We start from the raw sequence: 20354 nt of genomic DNA, 5'->3' as shown, positions 1-20354 counted from the left end.
CTAAATTTCAGAAACTTACTTAAATGGCTTTAATTTGGTGTTTCCCAGACAAACTGTACCACTGAACACTCCTTTTCCTTTTCCATATCCTACAAAATGACTACTTAAAATCCGAGATTAAATTTTTAAAAATTAAATCTCAAAGTATGGAAACCTAAGATAGAAAGAGACTGGCAAAATTACACAGGGCCTTGAAACCAGCAGGCAAAGGAGAACCAATGAAAATTTTTGAACAAGCCCAAACCAGGGCAATGAACAGAACAAGATTTTAGAAAGATTACAGTAAGAATAATACTCTGTATGAACAGTAGTGTGAAATTGTGGGGGTGCTAATCACAAGGTCACTGTTAGAGTTTGAGAACTCATAAGAAACTGGACTAAAACAGAGGTAGTACAGATGGAAAGGAGAGATGCAAATTTCACCAACAATATAGAAAGATTTTTCTGGATTTGTCAACTGACTAGGGAGGAGTAAGGAACAAAAAAAGAACTAAAATATTTTCAGTAGGACGACTAAAATACATAATTTAGTTAAATCTTCACAGCCAGCCTATTAGATAGGTATTATGAAAGACTCAAAACTTAATTTTTCCAAAAGCATAAAACTAGTAAATGATGAAGCTAAGAATTGAGTATTTCAGTTGAATACCTCAAAAATAAAGAATGCATTGAACTTATCTTTGGATCCACAGCCCAACACTGTTTCCTTTACAGCAAGAATAAGACTTTAAGCTTTCTAGACAGGTGACTAGGAGATAATGGTATTAGTGTATATGGAATATATATTATATACGGACATATAGAAATCAGAGGTTCTAACTTGTTGGTGAAGACTCTATCTTCAATTCCCTCCCTCCCTTGGATAATCCATCCTTCATATTCTTCCAGGGGACTGAAAAGACAGATCAATGAAGAAATGAGTTACAATTCTTGCAGAGAACTTAAAAGCTTTTCTCAGAAGCATAGGAAAGACTCAACTGCTAAGAACTGGTAGCAATTACCTAATTCTGATACCTGGCTAGCACTGTGTCCAACCATGGTGCCTAAGAATACAATAACCAGTAAGGATCTACCTACTGGGAAGCTATTTCAATGGGAACAATTTTTTCAACTACACAGCTGTGTTTTTAAGCATGATTATTATGACTATCAGGATGATCTCTTCATTAGAAAGGTCGAAGTTTCTTTTTTATTATTTAAATAAAGCACTTTACCTATTAAAACTTAATTGAACCATAAGACATCATCTAGTATATGACATTCTCAGAAAAATTCCAGTCATATAATTAAATGTCCTTCAAAATGAAATAGAGTAAAAAATAAAATAAATAGTGCACAAATCTTAAACTCAGTAATACTTTCTTTATGGTTCTTGATTCCTTACTCAGTATCATCATTCATGCAAACCAATGTATTTAACAACTGAAATGGAATATAGCCTCCTAAAATAATGGATTCCAGAAGGTAACCGTTATAAACTATTGTCAGCTGACATCAGTAAGAAAATCTACCCCCTTTCCCCAAGGGAGATAACAATTTCATGGAGAGAACAAGTTAAAGAAATATCCCACTATTCCACTATGAACACATAAAACATTTTAAACACAATTTATTAAGCATGTAACTAATAACAGTTATGCAGTCATCTGCTTACATGAACTAGGCTGCAAACAACTTTAAAAGGACATTTTTAAGGACATTTTCATCGAAGGAAGCAAACTGAGCAATTATGAACAGGCCATGACAGCAGAAAGAGGTGAAAAGTGAGCCTTCCAGGTGGGGCCGATCATTTCAACATCTAAGAAACAATTCACTCCTGTTTGGTAGTATTAGAGGTGGCTTCTCTTATATGTGAAAGAATGTGGGCCCATATGTCATGTCAAGTCACTTAAAATCTCCCAGAGGACCTGACTGCTACAATGGAACTGTCCAATCTCCAGGCAGACCACGGCCCGCCCATCCCTCCCTTTTCTGCTTCATGCCATCACCTCTTCCTTACATTCCCCTCTAGAAGACACCATGCTGCTTTATGACCTAAGTGCCTGCTCATGCCCTCCCCTCTGCCCAGAGTGGCTATCCTGCTATTCTTCACCTGGATAATGACTACTGCTTTTCCAAGACTGCTCTCAAGTTCTATCTCCTAGAAAAGTAATTCCTAGACTGCAGAGATAGTCATTTCACTTGTAAATATGATAAAAATACAAAGAGTATAGACACACTGCCGTCTTTTGGGTCTTTGGCTTGTATCTTACTGTTTAACCAAATCTATAGTACATTCTTTTAAAGATCCAAGAGTTAACTGTACCTAAATCTAGGTTTTAAAAATGGCTCCTAACACATTGGATGAGATATATTTAAATCTCTAAAGATAAGAAAATGAAGAGCACACATTTTCCAGATCCCAGGGAAAAGAATCATTAAATCTCAAGCACTAGGGTTTTCTTCAGCCAGTTGTCAAGGATCAGAAGGAAAAGCAATGGAATGAAATAGGCACTAGACTCAAACTTATTGCTCTATTCAGTCTGCTGGAGTCCACCAATACAAACAGACAGGGAAAATAATATCTTTACAGTAAAATGCCTGAATTCTCAATTAACTATAATAGTGCTTCTATAACCAACTCTATTTGAAAAGGAGTTAAGGCAAAACTGTGTGTAGTGTATTTGCTAGTGAAAACCCAGAAAGTTTTCACTAGAAGACCAAAGAGAAACTATGGTCTGTACAACGTCTTTTTTTTTTTTTTTGAGACAGTCTCACTCTGCTACCCAGGCTGGAGTGTAGTGGCACGATCTTGGCTCATTGAAACCTCCGCCCCCTGGGTTCAAGCAATTCTCCTGCCTCATCCTCCCTAGTAGCTGGGATTACAGGCACGCACTACCACGCCTGGCTAATTTTTGTATTTTTAGTAGAGACAGGGGTTTCACTATGTTGGCCAGGCTGGTCTTGAACACCTGACCTCAAGTGATCCACCCGCCTCAGCCTCCCAAAGCGCTGGGATTACAGGCATGAGCCACTGTGCCCGGCCCTGTACCATGTCTTTTTTAAACCTCCTGCTTGCTGATCAGGAAAACAGCTCAAAATGCAACCATCTCATTTCCCACATTATACATTAAACTCCACTTACTCATTTAGGTCATCCACTTACCCACCTATCTCTACCACCTTAAGGTTGCATTAAGTACCTGCAACATGCAATGCTTTGTCGGAAAGAAATGATACATCTTTTCAGCTTAGGCTAAGATAGGGAAGATGATATACACAAGGGAGGAGTATTTGACCAATCAATGGTTTTTCTCCCTTTTATGGCCATCATAGCATCTAAAGAAGTTTTGAATTTAAACATATTCGACCAGGGAATGCACTTTCTAGTGTGCTGATACATCCCCTAACACCAAGCTACTTCACACATGTATATTATCTGCCTGGCCACTAGAAGGCATTTGAACTTCGGACTCCTAAGATAAATGAGTGATAATAGTTCCTTTACAGTTACAAAGTCCTATCACTTACACTATTTCATCTTATCTTTTATTATTCCTATTATAAGGATGAGAAACATTAAGCTCAAAGGGGTGATTTCTCCAAGGTCACACAGCCAGTAAATCATGGATCTGGGAGAGGTTATTCTGCATCAGCTAGAGAGAATTCAGGTATGAAAATGGAAAGATAAGTAGAAGCACTAGTGGCAAAGGCCTAGAATTGCAAGAAAAATAGTTTATATTTTATTTTGTAAATCAAGGAAAGGCAGTAAACAATTTAAATTAGAAGTCAAAAGGGTCACCAAGATCATATTAGAATTTGAGGAGACTTGATAGTGGTACAAAAGAAAGTAGAAAAGTTAACTGTTAAACAGGGAGAATAGCTAGGCTATGTCAACAGCCAAGAGACTGAAATGGAACATATATATATGATGAACATATATATATGCATATATACAATGGACATATATAAATGCATATATATATGATGGACATATATATATGAATTTTGACTTCTAATTTAAATTGTGTGTACGTGTGTGTGTGTGTAAGACTAATGGACCTGTTTAAAAACATTCGTTTTGCTTGAAAATAGTAAAATTTCCCTGGTAATTCCTAAAAGCCTAGTTAAAAGCATTGACAAAATTTCTGTCTCTAGGATGAATTCACATTCAGCTAGAAAGATTAGCAAGATAGATGGAGGAGACAGACAACAGGACCAGAAATAACTAAACCCTGGCTAATATCTTATTATGTGAGTTACTTATTCTTTCCAAATCATAACTTCCTCTTTTGAAAGGTGAGTATGATAAAACTGTTGTCCTTCAAAAAACTGAGTTCTAACCATGCAAAGGTGACAACTGTGACATTACAGTTATTGTTAGTCTACACTATTGACAGTAATAGAGAAAACCCTAAACCTTAGCAATACATGAACTCTGTATTAACCAATTCTATAAGATAACTAGAACAAATCACCGAAATCTATTATCAGTATTTTAAAAGAAAGGCATAAGCATTTTAGTTTATCATTTTTTATTTAAAGAAACATGATCTGATTTACTTTTATATTTAATGTGATGGGAAAAACAATCAGGAAGTATACATAAGTCAGATTATTTTTAAAGTTTTTACAGCTAGCTAAATGTATTAAAACCTATAATTTGTTAATGTAGAAATTAATTTGGCAAGTCCAAATGAGTAATATATTTTATATTAAAGACTTCGTATATCAAAAAAATGAACAAGTTCACAACTTAAAGAAAGAACTATTTTTTGATGAACAAGAAAGACTTGGAATTAATTTCTGATCTTTGCCTTAGAAAATGTACCTTTTCCTTGCCATGTACGTAGCCCAAATAATTAATTCTACTCCATCTATTCTGGCTACACAAGTTATATTTTTTAACTGCTAACTTAATCATATGGCATCTTGTATTATAGCAACTACATCAATTTGCCAATAAGTTACCAGTTTGAGTCAAATTAGTTAATGTCACTTTCTACTTTAGAATTTTAATTGGTATAACTCAAAAAGTATAGGCTTAACACCAAGCCTCAAAACACGTTGATTTCAAACACATTTTTATTAAATTGGTGGGAAAGTAGATGGCTTCTCACTTTCATTTTTAAAGTTTATATAATAGCACAGAGGAGGTGAAGGTATACAAAAATGGATACCAACATGACTTCACTATGGAATCAGTGAAAGTACAAAATTAAAATAACAAGAACCAGTGTTCACCATATGATATTGAAAAAATCTAATTTAAGTAACATTAAAGAGTATAAAGAATGGGAAATGTTCATGAATCATTTATCGAATTTTTAAAACTGAGCACCACATTTTGTACATGTAGTGTTCATGGAAAACCAAACTGATTTCAATCACTTAGCGTACATTATAAAAACAACCTGAACATGTACATTTAGAGATTAAAAATCTTATTAACCTGGAGGTTAATAAGAAGATATTTCTGTAAGACATAGAGATAGAATATAGCTTCCTTTTAGTGCCACTTTTGGGTTACTGCTATCAACAGAAAATAAAAGCAGACTCCCATTCTGATCAATATCTGAAACCTAATTCAAATGGTTCTCTTCTTTGTACTACTTACGTGGAATGATAGTACAACCCCATGTATTTCAGCCCACCACTGACTTTTGATTCAAAAATGGATCTATGGTAACAATCATCTAACAACCTCTTCAGTGCTCGTTTTATGAATCTGGCCCTTACTCAAGAAGTTTCATTGAAAAGTCTTTTAATCTCCTTCTGAAAAGAATTTACAGGACTGTATTTAAGTTCAAGTTCAAGGGTATTAAAATGTACAAAGGAGGGTGAAAAAGGTGCTAGGTTATAGATTTTAACTTCTTAACTAGAAAAATGACTCAAAATAGATTTTCTAATTTACAATGAATCAAAAGAGAAAACATTAGACCATAGCAGAAGGGGCACAAATGTATCAAAAACCAAATGAATAAACATTTGAGGAGATTTATTATTAGAAATTGCAATAAATTTTGGAAAGATGAATTGATTTTAGTTAAAAGGTATAACTGACAATTTATTGGGCGGGAAGATGCATTATTTTCCAATTGTTATCCATCTACAGTAAAACTGATTTGTGTCCTATTGTATTTTATGGAAAAGGAGAGTGCAACTTTCAGTGATTTAGATTAAATGTATTAATCATAACCAAGCACTGTGAACTATATATCTACTATTAAAGAAGATTTTTGACAGTTAATTCTGTAGCAATATTTTGGCTCTGTACCACTCTTCCTAAATCCAATTCCTGCTACAGTTGGCAGATTTCTCCCTTTTAATTTTATGAGGCTTAAAGTAGCATTTAACCACCCATGCGGTAAATAATGCGGGATTAGAAATATTTAGTGTTTTGTTTCCCTTTCAAGAGTGGTAATCCATCAAATCCAAAAATGTTCTCTAAAATTTTTCTATGTTTTCGGCAATCTGTAATATATGGTATCATAAAAACCATAAAATTAAATAAAATGCATTACATAGCTAGAATAGATCTGCTTTTGTAAAGAACTGCGTTAACCTAAAAAAGCAGGTAAAATTCACTTTCAACCAGAAGCATGAATCCTTATTGCCAAACAAAACAAAATAAAAATTAAAAATTAAAACAGGATATTTAATTAGAATCTTTTAATTTTGTTTCTTCAGGTAATGAATCTTAAGGAGTATGCAAATAATTTCTAAGCAGTTTAACCATTTAATATCTATCTAAACAAGATACTGTTACAAGTATTAGAATAATACAGAACAATTATTTAACATCTAGATGCTCCAGGTACGTGGCTAAGTGCTCCATAAATGTAAAACTAAATTTTAAACTGAATATATCATATGTGATGCATATTTGTTCCCAAGAAACACATTTAACTCATAATTTTTTCACACATGTGAAGCACGAGGCAAAAATGAATTGATTCATCTACAGGAGCTAATATTTCTAATTATAATTTAGAACAGTTACAAAACATTATTATATTTAACATGTGAGCTTAAAAATAATTAAAACTGCTGTTTAAAAAAAGTATATTTTATTATTAAATCAAAATAACCAACAGAAGTAAAACTGACTTTAAACAAAATCAAATTCCAACTTTTAAATTTTAATTTATATAAAATGCTAATTTTGGTTATTAATGATTCCAAATTATTATAATAATCACACTGTAACTTCATGTGGTACTTTGAGATATATCAAAGTAATAAAGTAACCTGTCAAATGAGTAATTATCTATATTTAATCTATATATAAAACAAATGGCCCAGAAATGAGTAAAGTCTGTAATTCACTCAAGACACAGTGATGCTATATATTCATGGTTAGAACATCTAATTTCTTCATACATATTCATATCTTAATTCACTTTTTAAAAAATTCATGATTATAATTGTTATAAAAATAAGTTTATGTCCTCCTAAATGAAATCAAGGATTACTTATTAGAAATAAGATAATCTAAAAGGAAAGTGTGTGTGTGTGCACATGTGTGTAAAGGTACCTTTCCCATATATAAAGTGCCTGCTTTGCCCTCCTTGTCCTTCACAGTGCTACACTGTGGAGCTGGGAGTTATATATTGGGAGAAATAGGATGAAAGAACACGCATCCAACAGCTGGCACCTTTAAGGAGCATGCCAAAGGAAAGTAAAGGCATTTCAGTAACAAACATATGATTACAGTAAGATGTTAAGGAAAGAGGGTGACTCTGAGATTACGTTCAGTCAAGGAATGAGTTAGATTAATTGGTATTTCCTAAAAACAGTCAATTCCAAAAGTTGAGCAAGCACAGTTTTGAGAAGCTATATGAGGAAGAAGGATTATTGAAGAAGGAACAGGTCTGATATTAGTATATATGAAAGGGGCTAATGCCAAATATGTGGCTTGAATTAAATTATTTATTTCAATATCATTTATAATTTTAAAGAGTAAACTAAGGATTCAATAGTAAAAAAACCCTTGAATCTTTCCTCCAAAGGGGAACTCAATCAAATTTTGAGACAGGCAACATTGAAAAATTCACAAGTAATGTAAATTTCAAGTCTCAGTGTTTTCAAAAGTAACATTCAAAAAAGCAACATCACTATAGCTCTAGCTGAAAATATAGAAAAAGTGTATTATTCTGAGAATTTTAATTTGCAACAGAACTGGAGTTCGGAGATCTAGCTGTGATATTTTCTTTTTTTTTTTTTTTTTTTGATGGAGTCTCGCTTTTGTTGCCCAGGCTGGAGTGCAATGGTGCAATCTCAGCTCACTGCAATCTCCGCCTCCTGGGTTCAAGAAATTCTCCTGCCTCAGCCTCCCGAGTAGCTGGGATTACAGGCATGTACCACCACGCTTGGCTAATTTTTGTATTTTTAGTAGAGAAAGGGTTTTGCCATGCTGGCCAGGCTGGTCTCGAACTCCTGACTTCAAGTGTTCCACGCATCTCAGCCTCCCAAAGTGCTGGGATTACAAGCATGAGCCACCGCACCCGGCCGATCCTTCTTAATGTAGGTAACTCTTTGAAAATCTGTTTGTGAACCCATAAAATGGATCCTATAAAGGTGCTCCTTATAAAACATTAAGTGTTATTCAAATATTTAATGTTGTCACTAACCTGTAAAATATATAATATAAAAAAGAAAACTGACAGGTAACAGAATAATTTACTTTTTAATAAACTTGAGAAAGAAAAAACCTACATGTCACAGTAAGGACCTTTTAACATAACTTAAATCAAAAGATACCAAAGAATAGGAGAGAAAACATTAAGTGGGGTGAAGTGGTAGAAGAAAGAATTGATAGAAGGAAGGATGAAGAGTATCTTTACATTATGAAAAATGATAACATTGAAAAATAAAACACACTTAACAATTCAAAAGATTTAATTTCATAAACCCAACTCAGAATAATGACTTGCCCAGTATATTCATTAAATTGACCAAAATATCTGGCTGAGATATATTATTTTAGTAGGCAATTAGGTCTATCCAATTTTTAAAAAATTAATGGGAAATATATATTTTACCCTTACAAGGAATGCTGTATAGCTTGATGGTTAAGTCCTTGGGAAATTGGCCACAGGGTAGCGTTAAAATCCTGTGACCTTGAACAAGTCATTTAAGGCATTTGTCCCTCAGTTTCCTGGTCTATAAGATGGAGAGGAGATAATATTGACCTAATTAGGCTTTTTGTGAACATTAAATGATTTGATATACATAAAAAGATTAGAATAACACCTGGCAATTAATAAGAACTCAATAAATGTTAGCTATTATAATGAATAGTAATCAAATATTTCTGCCCTTTTATATTAGTTTAACACAAAAGCTGATATGAAAAATAATTTAATAATATTCTATAATGAAATATTATACTGCCAAATGAATGAAAATATAGGTATGATTTAGAATCTCTCCGTCATTTTTTAGAAGTGTAAAAAGCAAGGTTAGAGTCACAGAAGCTCTATTTGTACAGATGAGTATGGAAGGGACTGGGCATAGGCAAGGACTTCCTACTGGATACTTTCTGTCTCTCTGAATTTTAAAACCTGTGTATTTATTATTTTAAAATAATGATAATTAAAAGAAAAGAACACTAGCTAGGACTTCCCAGGAAACATAACACATTGATCATATATTTATTTCAGCTTCCTCCCAAAGCCCAATTAAAATCAATAGAATAAAAAGGTACAACTCCACAAGGACAAAGAGAATAGGAATAAGATACCAATAGACAAAATATGTCAACAGGCCAGGTGTGGTGGCTCACACCCGTAATCCCAGCACTAAGGCTAAGGCGGGAGGATCACTTAAGGCCAGGAGTTCGAGAACAGCATGGACAACATAGCAAGACCCCTGTCCCTACCAAAAAAAAAAAAAAAATTAAAGATTAGCTGGGCATGGTGGTCAGTGTCTATAGTACTAGCTACTCAGGAGGCTGAGGCAGGAGGATCATTTGAGCCCAGGAGTTCCAGGCTGCAGTTAGCTATGAGGGAACTACTGCACTATAGCCTGGGCAACAGAGTGAGACTCTTGTCTCTTAAAAAAAAAAACAAACAAAAAAAAACGGCAAAATCACAGAAGATGAAAATCAAACGGATGCGAGGCTGACCGCCCAGCTTCTTCTATATGCAACAGGGTGGGGAGAGGGTAGCAATAAAAAACAAGCTGACTGAAACACCAGACTCCAGAAAAGTTCACAAATTGGAGGCTCTAGATACCTCTCAAACAGGCAATTCACGGATAGTCTATTTTCTAAAAAGTTGATCTCCAGATCCCATTTCTCAGCCCATCCAGTCATATATTACAACTTCTACCCTATAACCCACCAGAAGCTCAAAACTGATTATGTTAAACTGAAAATGTTAAACTAGAAAGGGGCCATTCCTACAAAGCTCATGATACCCTTTTACTAAAATCAGGAAAATTCAGTGAAAGTCTGCACAATGAATGCTCCCTGTCCTTGTTTATAACAAGAATGTTGGCTAGTGGACTCCATTCTATCCCCACCCCAAATAACAAAGGCATATCGTTCTCCCTGCAACTTGTCACAGGGAAATCCCTATGGATAGCAACACATACAGATCCCCCAACCAAAAGGTCTAGCAAGCCCTGCATCTGCACACTAGGCATCCAATCATGTTTTTAATGTGCTGTCAACTGGGACTGTATAGGCTATCATTTCATGAAGCACATAAAAGGACAAAATTAAAACAATGAAAACCTTGGAAACTAATATTTTTCAGAAAGAATGTTGTTACTTAAAGTTACACTGGCAATATAACTAGTGGCGGAAAACTGCCTATAAAACATAGGGTCGATGGGCGCAGTGGCTCACATATGTAATCCAAGCACTTTGGTAGGCTGAGGTGGGAGGATTACTTGAAATCAAGAGTTTAAGACCAGCCTGGCCAACATATCGAAACCCTGACTCTACTAAAAATACAAAAAAATTAGCTAAGTGTGGTGGTGCATGCCTGTAATCCCAGCTACTCGGGAGGCTGAGGCACAAGAATCACTTGAACCTGGGAACTGGAGGTTGCAGCAAGCCAAGATCGCACTATTGCACTCAAGCCGGGGCCACAGAGCCAGATTCTGTCACGAAAACAAAACAAAACAAAAAACCATAAGGTCATACCCGGTAAATAACCATCAACATTAAAAAAAATTTTTTTTTTTTTTTTGAGACAGAGTCTCGCTCTGTTGCCCAGGCTGGATGGAGTGCAGTGGCACAGTCTTGGTTCACTGCAACCTCTGCCTCCTGGGTTCAAGCAATTCTCCTGCCTCAGCCTCCCAAGTAGCTGGGATTACAGGTGCCTGCCACAGGTACCTGCCACCACACCCGGCTAATTTTTTGTATTTTTAGTAGAGATGGGGTTTCACCATGTTGGCCAGGCTCGTCTCAAACTCCTGACCTCGTGATCCGCCCACCTCGGCCTCCCAAAGTGCTGGGATTACAGGCGTGAGCCACTGCTCCCAGGCTAAAAAAATATTAAACACATACAATGCGCTAATAGCTCCCATCATTGGAGTTACTGTATGTGCTAACAGGACTGCCATCATTGGGTAGACATAGTTAAAGTAAGCAGATGGTTAACAGTATAAAATACTAGGTTATCTGTGAATTAATTAATGAGTGGCAGAGACAGAAGATATAATGCCATTTCAGATAACAGAGTGACCTCAAAAGTGTGAAGAGTTGGGGAAGGTTTTGAAAAAAAGGTATAGAATTGAACTGATACCTGAAGGACATGAATCTAGAAGGAAGAAGTGAGGGATACACTGTTGTGAACAGAGGTGTAAAATATACGGATATGGTTGAATATGAGAAGGCTGGAGAAAGAGTGGGGGCACTGAGAACATAACACCATCTGGAAAGGAGTGAAGTATTATAGGTCATAGGTGAAGAGTGAAAATAGAAAAGAACAAATCCGAATTTTATTAAGACGGTAATGGAAACTATTTCTTGGCACAGGAGTGACATGAGCATAACCACACTTTAGAAATGTTTACTTGGGAGTTATGTGTGATATGGATTACAGGCAGGAAAATCAAAAGACAGACCAGGGAGGAGGCTATAAAAATGTAAGGCTATGAGATACTACACCAGGGTAGTGACAGATGAAATTGAAAAGAAGGGGCTGCTATGACAGATAAAGAAATAAGGCTCAGACTTGTCTAGATGTGGCAAGAGTGGAGGCAGACAAAGATAACACATAAAACCAAATGTTACACTGAAGGACCAAAACCCACTTAGGATCAATGCTTCCCTTAACAAATGTTAGGTCTCTTTCTTTGCTCCCCTTTTCTCAATTAATTTTCAGTTACCAAACTGTAAGGTACTTGAGGACAAATTTTGTATTCCCAGCCCCTTGAACAATGAAGACATCCTAAGTCTTCATGACATGTGCATACGGCTGAACCAAAAACTTTATAGTTGAAAACACAATTAGGCAAGACATCAAGTTTCTGAGTCAAATGTAACATATACTTATTTATTCATCTGACAAATGATATAAAATGCTTTTGTGAATTTTTTTATAAAGTATTTTTGTGAATTGAAAAATTAGAAGAATTTATTAAGGATATATGTAAATGAGATAAAATGAGATGAAATCTAAGTAATAAACATTTAGTTTTTAAAGAACAGTTTCTAGATTGAATACTTCAAAATCAATTCAAATCTAAAACACCTCAAAAAAACCAAGTAGATACCATTAAATGTTACTACATAGTTACATGTCACTTAAAGATAAACACTCCTGCAAGTTCAGAATTGTATGGACCTGGAATACTTCAATAGTAAACTGTCTACGACCAAATATGAGATTTAAATATGAAGTTCTAAGAGGAAGATTAATGGCACAAGTCATTACTCCTTTGGTATGGAAAAAAAAAAATCAAATTGCCCCCATTAAGTACTGGTCAGTGTTTCAGATAACTGGGACTGAACAACAAAAATTTTACAAGTTTTATTGGCTTAAAACATACATAAGTACCTGTTGGCATCTCTGGTTTATCAGAATCCCCTTTCCTGGATGACAGTCAACAAATAACTGGTTGGCATCCTCTAACTATAGTAAAGAAAACTCCTATCTAGATGATTTCATTATGAATTTTCAGTTCTTCAAATTCACCTTCAGTTGGAGGACTTGCAGGTGACTTCCGTATAGAAAGTGCTTGTTAAATATTATTTGGAAGTGTTCTACCCATCATTGATTTTGAACTTTTCTGATATTAGATATCTGACATATCTGAAGGGAAAGTAGAAAACCGAAATTTATAGACCATCAGAATAATTGTATCAGCAACATAAAAGGCAGAAAAACAGAGTAGGAGCTTCCTAGAAAGTAAAATGTTTGCAGCATTTCTGTTTCCCTAATTTTGATTTTTAAAAAATAATAATAATGGGGACTATGGCAATGTCATCATCATTTTAAAAGACAACTAAAAAAAGGTGTTGCATCTTCATCTGTGAAGTCAAATGGTTACAAATCAGCAGCCTTAATTTTGAAAGAAAGAGCATTTTAAAACAATTTTCAAAGGTTTGTTAGGATACAAAAAAGAAAAGTTTTAAAATGATGATCATAGTCTAAGACGTATTTTTAGAAAACCTCACATTTGCAAATTCAATGTTTTTAAAGACATTCATTAAAAAGTCCATAGATCACATATATCTCGAAAACAAAACAGTAAAATAAGCCATTTCTTTACTAATAAAGGAATGACTTAGGAATTTGTATGCAAATACTAAAGTGAGAAAAATAAAACGCAGAAAGCATGGTATTTCATGCATTTTTTAAAAGCTAATAAAAAGACTAGTTGTACTGCATAATATTTAAGTAGCCATGAAAGCAGAAGAGTAAACTGGTAAACTCTGTAGCGAAGTTCTTACATATTAAATTTCAGGACATACATTATGATGAAATCTAAAGGGAACATCCAAAATGCTATATAAATATTTAGCATCTGTAAACTTTCTTTAAAAAAAAATCATTCAAAAGTTACAAAGAAACGATACATGTTTGAGGTGATGGACATCGTAATTAATCTGATTTATTACATATTGCTTACGTGTTTCAAAATATCACATTACCCCATAAATATGTATAATTATTACTGTCTCAATTAAAAAAATAAACATAAAGGCAAAAAAAAAAAAAATTCAGAAGCATTAGTAGTAAAGCTGTACCTGGTAAACAAAAGTGCCTTTTTTGCTATTCACAGGCCTATCCATACTGACATTTAAAAGCTTTGGGCAATCTGATCAGGAATCAGGAAAGATGGCTAAAACCCATCCCACCAACTTCTTGAATGAACAGGTATGAATAATGTTCATTCAATAATGAATAATGAACACCCTTGCTCCTTTCCCCAGTTGTTATAAGGGCAATTAGAAGAAAGGCACTAGACTGTCCAAGGCTGTCCAAGGCTGAAAATTCCAGCCTGCAAATCATATTCTCTCCAATCAACTTCATATCCTGTAATTCTCTAACACTTACCCTGCTTAATTTTCTCCATGTCCATTTTTATTTCCTTATTCTCCTCCCAACCTCCACCATGTTTATTTTTATTCATTAAAATGTAAGCTTCAAGAGATCATATCTAACTTGTTCATCACTAACACCCAAGGCCCAGCAGTATCTGATACTGGTATTACCTAGTATCAAAAATCTTTGTTAAACAAGTGGATGTCATGCAAGAGTTGATCAGAATATCAGGTCCAGTAAAAATGTAAGGGTTCAGTCTAGTCCATGGATCCTACCTACTGTAGAATAGGCATGGATCTTAGCCTCCTGATATAGTCTTAACTTGTAATTACCTAATGTACTCTCTATACTGCTGCCCATGTAATCTTTTAAAAAACAAATCTGATAATTCTTCACCCCTTGGAGATTACATGGGTTCAAATGCATTCCTGTGGACCACAACGTCCATAAGCACCTAACCCATGCCCACATTTTCAGCCAAACCCTTCCTGCTACACACCACTCCACACAAGCATATCTTATATCTCAGTAATACTGGATTCATGGTTTCCTGAATACCCCATGCTGTTTCAAACTTAATCCTTGACCATGCCTTTCTGTCTGCCAATTTCCCTCCCCATTAGTTGGTAAGCTCTAACTCATTCTCAAAGTCTCAGCTAAAAAGATCAACCTCCGTTAAAAGGCTTTCCCAGAGTTTTGCTAAGTTACATGAGAAAGGAGGGAAAAGGAATATAAGAAATGCAGAGGATATAATCACAGCTGAACTAAAATAGCAATGTGACAGCTATGAGGCACATTTTAAAACAGGTTGGAGAGATAATGAGGGACCATGGAGGTCAGGCAGGGAGAACAAGCTGAAACAGAGCAAGCAAGCAGACCAGAAGGTGCTAGAATTAGATCAGCAAAAAGGTACTATAGACTACCTGAGAAACAAAGAAAGGGAAGAAAGGGTGAAAATGGAGGACTGGGTTCCAGTGATTAATCTGATAGAAGCAGTAAAACATTTCATTATCATTTTTATTATGGCACACATCTTGATTGTGCTTGCCATTCAAGATACAAAGAATGCTTGTGAGTATTTCGAAAATAACTCACACTTTGTAACCAGACATGTTGTAACCAAGAAATGAAGACTACTTTATGAAGAGAATTTATTTATATTTATTAATATTAGCAACATGACAGAAATATAACTTCCAAATCGTATTAATTTTGGCTTGTCAAAGGAAGAACACGTAATAAACTGTTTAAGTTGTAAACATTAATGTATATTATAGATATGTTAATAAGATTAATGAAAAAAAATATATAAATAGCCTGTAGAAAAGTGTCTGGCACATAGTAAGTAAGCATCATTGTGTCTAATTACCAAAATACTAACATTCACTTTGCAAGGTTCCATATTTCTGAAGCATCACAAACCCAAATGACAATGAAGTCTATGAAGTCAAGCCAATTCAAAGACTAAGTTATCAGAGAAGCAAGAACCAGTATTTTAAATATATGGAAAAATATATGTTGTCAATTTTGTTAACATTAAAATACCAAGATTGAACACCGGTTTATATAGTTTTTCCTAAAGGGTTTTCAAGACTAAATATGGAGAATATAATACACATTAAAATACTGTTAATTAAATGAACAAATATAGTACTGTATTGGCACTATTTAAATTTGTAAATATCTGCTCTTTTAATAAAGCATAATACAATAAAAATATCAAGACAGACATCATTTAATAGAACTGAATGAAAAATTATTCAAGTCATATTTTCAAATAACTATGGATATAAAATTTTTATGATATCAAATCTACAGTTGTAAATGACATCAAAATAGAGAATTTATTTATTTATTTATTTATTTTTACTTTTTTTGAGATGGAGTCTCACTCTGTTGCCCAAACTGGAGTCCAGTGGCATGATCTCCGCTCACTGCAACCTCCACTTCCTGAGTTTAAGTGATTCTCCTGCCTCTGCCTCCCTAGTAGCTGGGATTACAGGCACATATCGCCATGCCCTGCTAATTTTTGTATTTTTAGTAGAGACGGGGTTTCACCATGTTGGCCAGGCTGGTCTTGAACTCCTGACCTTAGGTGATCCATCTGCCTTGGCCTCCCAAAGTGCTGTGATTATAGGTGTGAGCCACCGTGCCTGGCCCAAAATAGAGAATTTTGAATCAAAGAGACTGTATTAAAATGTCTTTTGTAAAAGAAATATTTATTATAATTCTATTAAGTTGTACCTTTCTGAGATACAGAATCAAGTTATCTCAAAATAAGTTATTTTAAAAAGTGTTAGTTTCTGGCCAGGCACAGTGGCTCACGACTGTAATCCTAGTACTTTGGGAGGGCGAGGTGGAAAGATCACCTGAGGTCAGGAGTTTGAGATCAGCCTGGCCAACATGGTGAAACTCCGTCTCTATTAAAAATACAAAAATTAGCAGCGCACAGTGGCACACAAATGTAGTCTCAGTTACTAGGGAGGCTGAAGCAGGAGAATCACTTGAACCCGGGAGGCAGAGGTTGCAGTGAGCCAAGATCGCGCCACTGCACTCCAACCTGGGTGACAGTGAGACTCCATCTCAAAAAAAAAAAAAAAAAAAGTATCAGTGTCTAATGTGAAATCTGGATCTTAAACTGATTTTGAAATAAGATAAAATTAATATATAGTAATAGATCAGAATATACATGATATATATTTAAAATATAACAGTTTAAAAACACTTTCTTCTTGCATTCTCCAAAGTATCCCAAAATGTCTTACAGATACAAACATGTATCAGTTCACAGGGGTTAAAATAAAGCATTGCACTAGTGAATTCCACTCAAAAAATGTTAGATAATCAGTCATGGTCAAATTACAGTTGAGGACATAGGCTGTGTGTATTTTTTAAAATCATTTTAGATTTGCTTTCTATCATAAAATTTTCCTTTCTCTTAGACTATCAAGTTCCCTTATGTAAATCAACTGCATTTTAAATGGCCCTTCTGGCCTAGTGTGATGGATCATGCCTGTAATCCCAGCACTTTGGGAGGCCGAGGCCAGTGGATCACCTGAGGTTAGGAGTTCAAGACCAGCCTAGCCAACATGGCGAAATCCCGGCTCTACTAAAAATACAAAAATTAGCTGGCGTGGTGGCAGGCACCTGTAGTCCCAGCTACTGGGGAGGCTGAGGCAGGAGAATCGCTTGACCCTGGGAGACAAAGGTTGCAATGAGCTGAGATCTGCCACTGCACTCCAGCCTTGGCAACAGAGCAAGGCTCTGTCTCAAAATAAAATAAAATAAAATAAATGGCCCTTCTGTTGTAAAAGGCTATAAAGTAGACTAAATATTCCTACTCTAGTTTCCTAACAAAAGTTGAGCAAGACATACAGAGTAAATCATTACAGTATGATTGTCATTAACAAAATGACACTCATGTCATTCTGGTTTTCTATGACTTCACAGAAGAAAATACGATATTCTTTTTCTCCTATAGAATGAATTGACTCAAGATTCTAAACAGATACAAATTATTGTGTTCAGGGTTTTTGTATAGTGAATGTAAACAGTATGCTTATTTGTACAGCATGATAAATTGGATTAAGAGCTAATGTTCACATTTTTTTCAGATTTCTGAACTTGATAAACATGTATAAATAGTCAATTAAATCAGATTCATTTTCTTTGGCAGAATAACCACCAATACCAGCACCAATGTATTCTTATTCCAACTGTACAGAAAAGTGGACTGAGGCAATTATAAAACTTTTAAACAAATTCCTATGACAATTGTGTAAAATTTCTATGTAATATTTATGTTGGCCTTCAACAACTGTGTTTTAAGCTGAGTCATTTATTTCCTGATCTTTCAAAAGACTACACAGTTTGAATGCGGATTTTCAGTAGACCAATGTAACACCTGTTGTAAGACCATTAATTCAAATCAAAAAAGAATTTTAAAAAGCTCTGACCTACAAAAAATACTGATTTTTTAGGATGCATAGGAATAGGATATATCTTGGCTATCTGGAATGTATGCTTACATAAGGTTACTTGGATTCACTTTATAGGTCCTATATCCCACAACTGATTCTGGCATCATTATTCTGAGAAATATTATTCTGAATTGAGTTTAATGCACAAACTATGGAAATATAAGAGATTCGGGCTGAATCTCCTGGATAATAGCCTCCACATATCCCTTGAAATTAATGACCATTTGCTTCATTCTCCTAAAAGTGGGGAATAAGAGATGCTAGTTAGCTGGGTTTTAACAAACTGGTACTTTACTACGATGGCAACAGTAATTCCTCTCAACACAAAAATCTCAGGACTCTGTTTGCATGCACAAGAGCATAATTAATTTAAAAAATCAGATAGGTTAAGTAGATCAGGACCCAAATCTCCTGAACATTATAGGTTCAGGAATAGCTATTAGGCCTTCTCCCTCCATCATTTAAGCTATTCATTTAGCTATTCATTTAGCTTAAATGATGGAGGGAGAAGGCCTATGTGCTCTGTGGTCAGGAGAAGAGTTTAGAGCAGTTTCTCAGTTTGCAATTAAGTTTTGAGATTTAGTGGAGTGGCTGTCAACCTAAAATTTATTTGAAACTATGATTCACAGACCATATTAAAGAAAGAGGCCAGTTCAAATATAAAAGAGGTATAAAAGAAACATAAAAGAATGCCATATGAAGTACTTTAAATATTAAATGTAAAGGCAAATTTTATATAAAATATGAACAAGCCAGTTGCGGTGCTTCACGCCTGTAATCCCAACACTCTGAGAGGCTTGAGCCCAGGAGTTTGATACCAGCCTGGACAACATGGCAAAACCCCATCTCTACTAAAAATATAAAAATTAGCCAGACATGTTGGTGCACGCCTGTAGACCCTGCTACTCAGGAGGCTGGGGTGGGAGCATTGCTTGAGCCTGGGAGGTCACAGCTGCAGTGAGCCTTGATTGTGCCACTGCACTCCAGCCTGGGCAACAGAGCAAGACCCATCTCAAAAAAAACGAAATACCAGAAAAGTTTAAGGTCCACAATTCTGCACTTTGACTCATGACACAAATGTTCTCTAAGTCCCAGCTATTGTGTTTAATATATCTAATAATAGTAACTATCATTTATTTAATATATATTATGCACCAGAGATGGTGCTGGGCCCATTATGCATACACAATCTCATTTAAAAACCTGACGACGCTTATGCAAAAGTAAGTATTGTTGGTATTTAACAGAAGGAGGGAAGAAGGTTCAAAATGTAACTACAACTAAAAAGAAGAATCAGAGTGTGGATTCACAAAGGTCTGACTTCAAAATCTATAAATTTTCTGCAATATCACTTTGCTCTCTATAAAACTAAATACAGTCAATCTCGTTCCCATTGTGGATTCCGTATTTTTAAGTCGGCCTGCCTGCTAAAATTTATTTGTTAACCCCAAAATCAATACTCACAATTTCTGACTTTTGTAGTCATTCAGTAACACGTACAGAGCAGTGAAAAATGTTGAGTTGCCCGACATACACGTGCATTCCTACCAGAGGTCAATCAGGTGACTTTCTTCCTACTCGTTTAAACTATCATACTGTAAACATATGTCCTTTTTGTAGTCTAAATTAGTACCAGATTTTTTTTGGAATTGTTGTGCTTTTTGTGGGTGATTATTCTGTTTTAAATAGCCCCTTGTATAGTGCTGAGAAATGCCATCTAGTGCTCCTAAGTGCAAGAAGGCTGGGATGTGCCTTATAGAGAAAAGACTTGATAAGCTTTGTTCAGACATAAGTTATAGTGCTATTGGCCATGAGTTCGATGTTAGTAAGTCAACAATATATATTAAATGTCTCTAAACACAAACATAAACAAAACAAGGTTATCTAT

At 35.0% G+C, this 20354-nt stretch overlaps 1 protein-coding gene across 3 annotated transcripts in view; it reads right to left on the bottom strand.

Annotated features, from left to right (window-relative positions):
• Positions 1-20354, bottom strand: part of GPATCH2 (G-patch domain containing 2) — a 201900-nt gene that overhangs the window by 158056 nt on the left and 23490 nt on the right. The window lies entirely within an intron of this gene.

This window comes from Pan paniscus, chromosome 1 (genome assembly GCF_029289425.2).
Source record: "Pan paniscus chromosome 1, NHGRI_mPanPan1-v2.0_pri, whole genome shotgun sequence".
NCBI lineage: Eukaryota > Metazoa > Chordata > Mammalia > Primates > Hominidae > Pan > Pan paniscus.
This window is presented reverse-complemented; position numbering and strand designations above follow the sequence as displayed.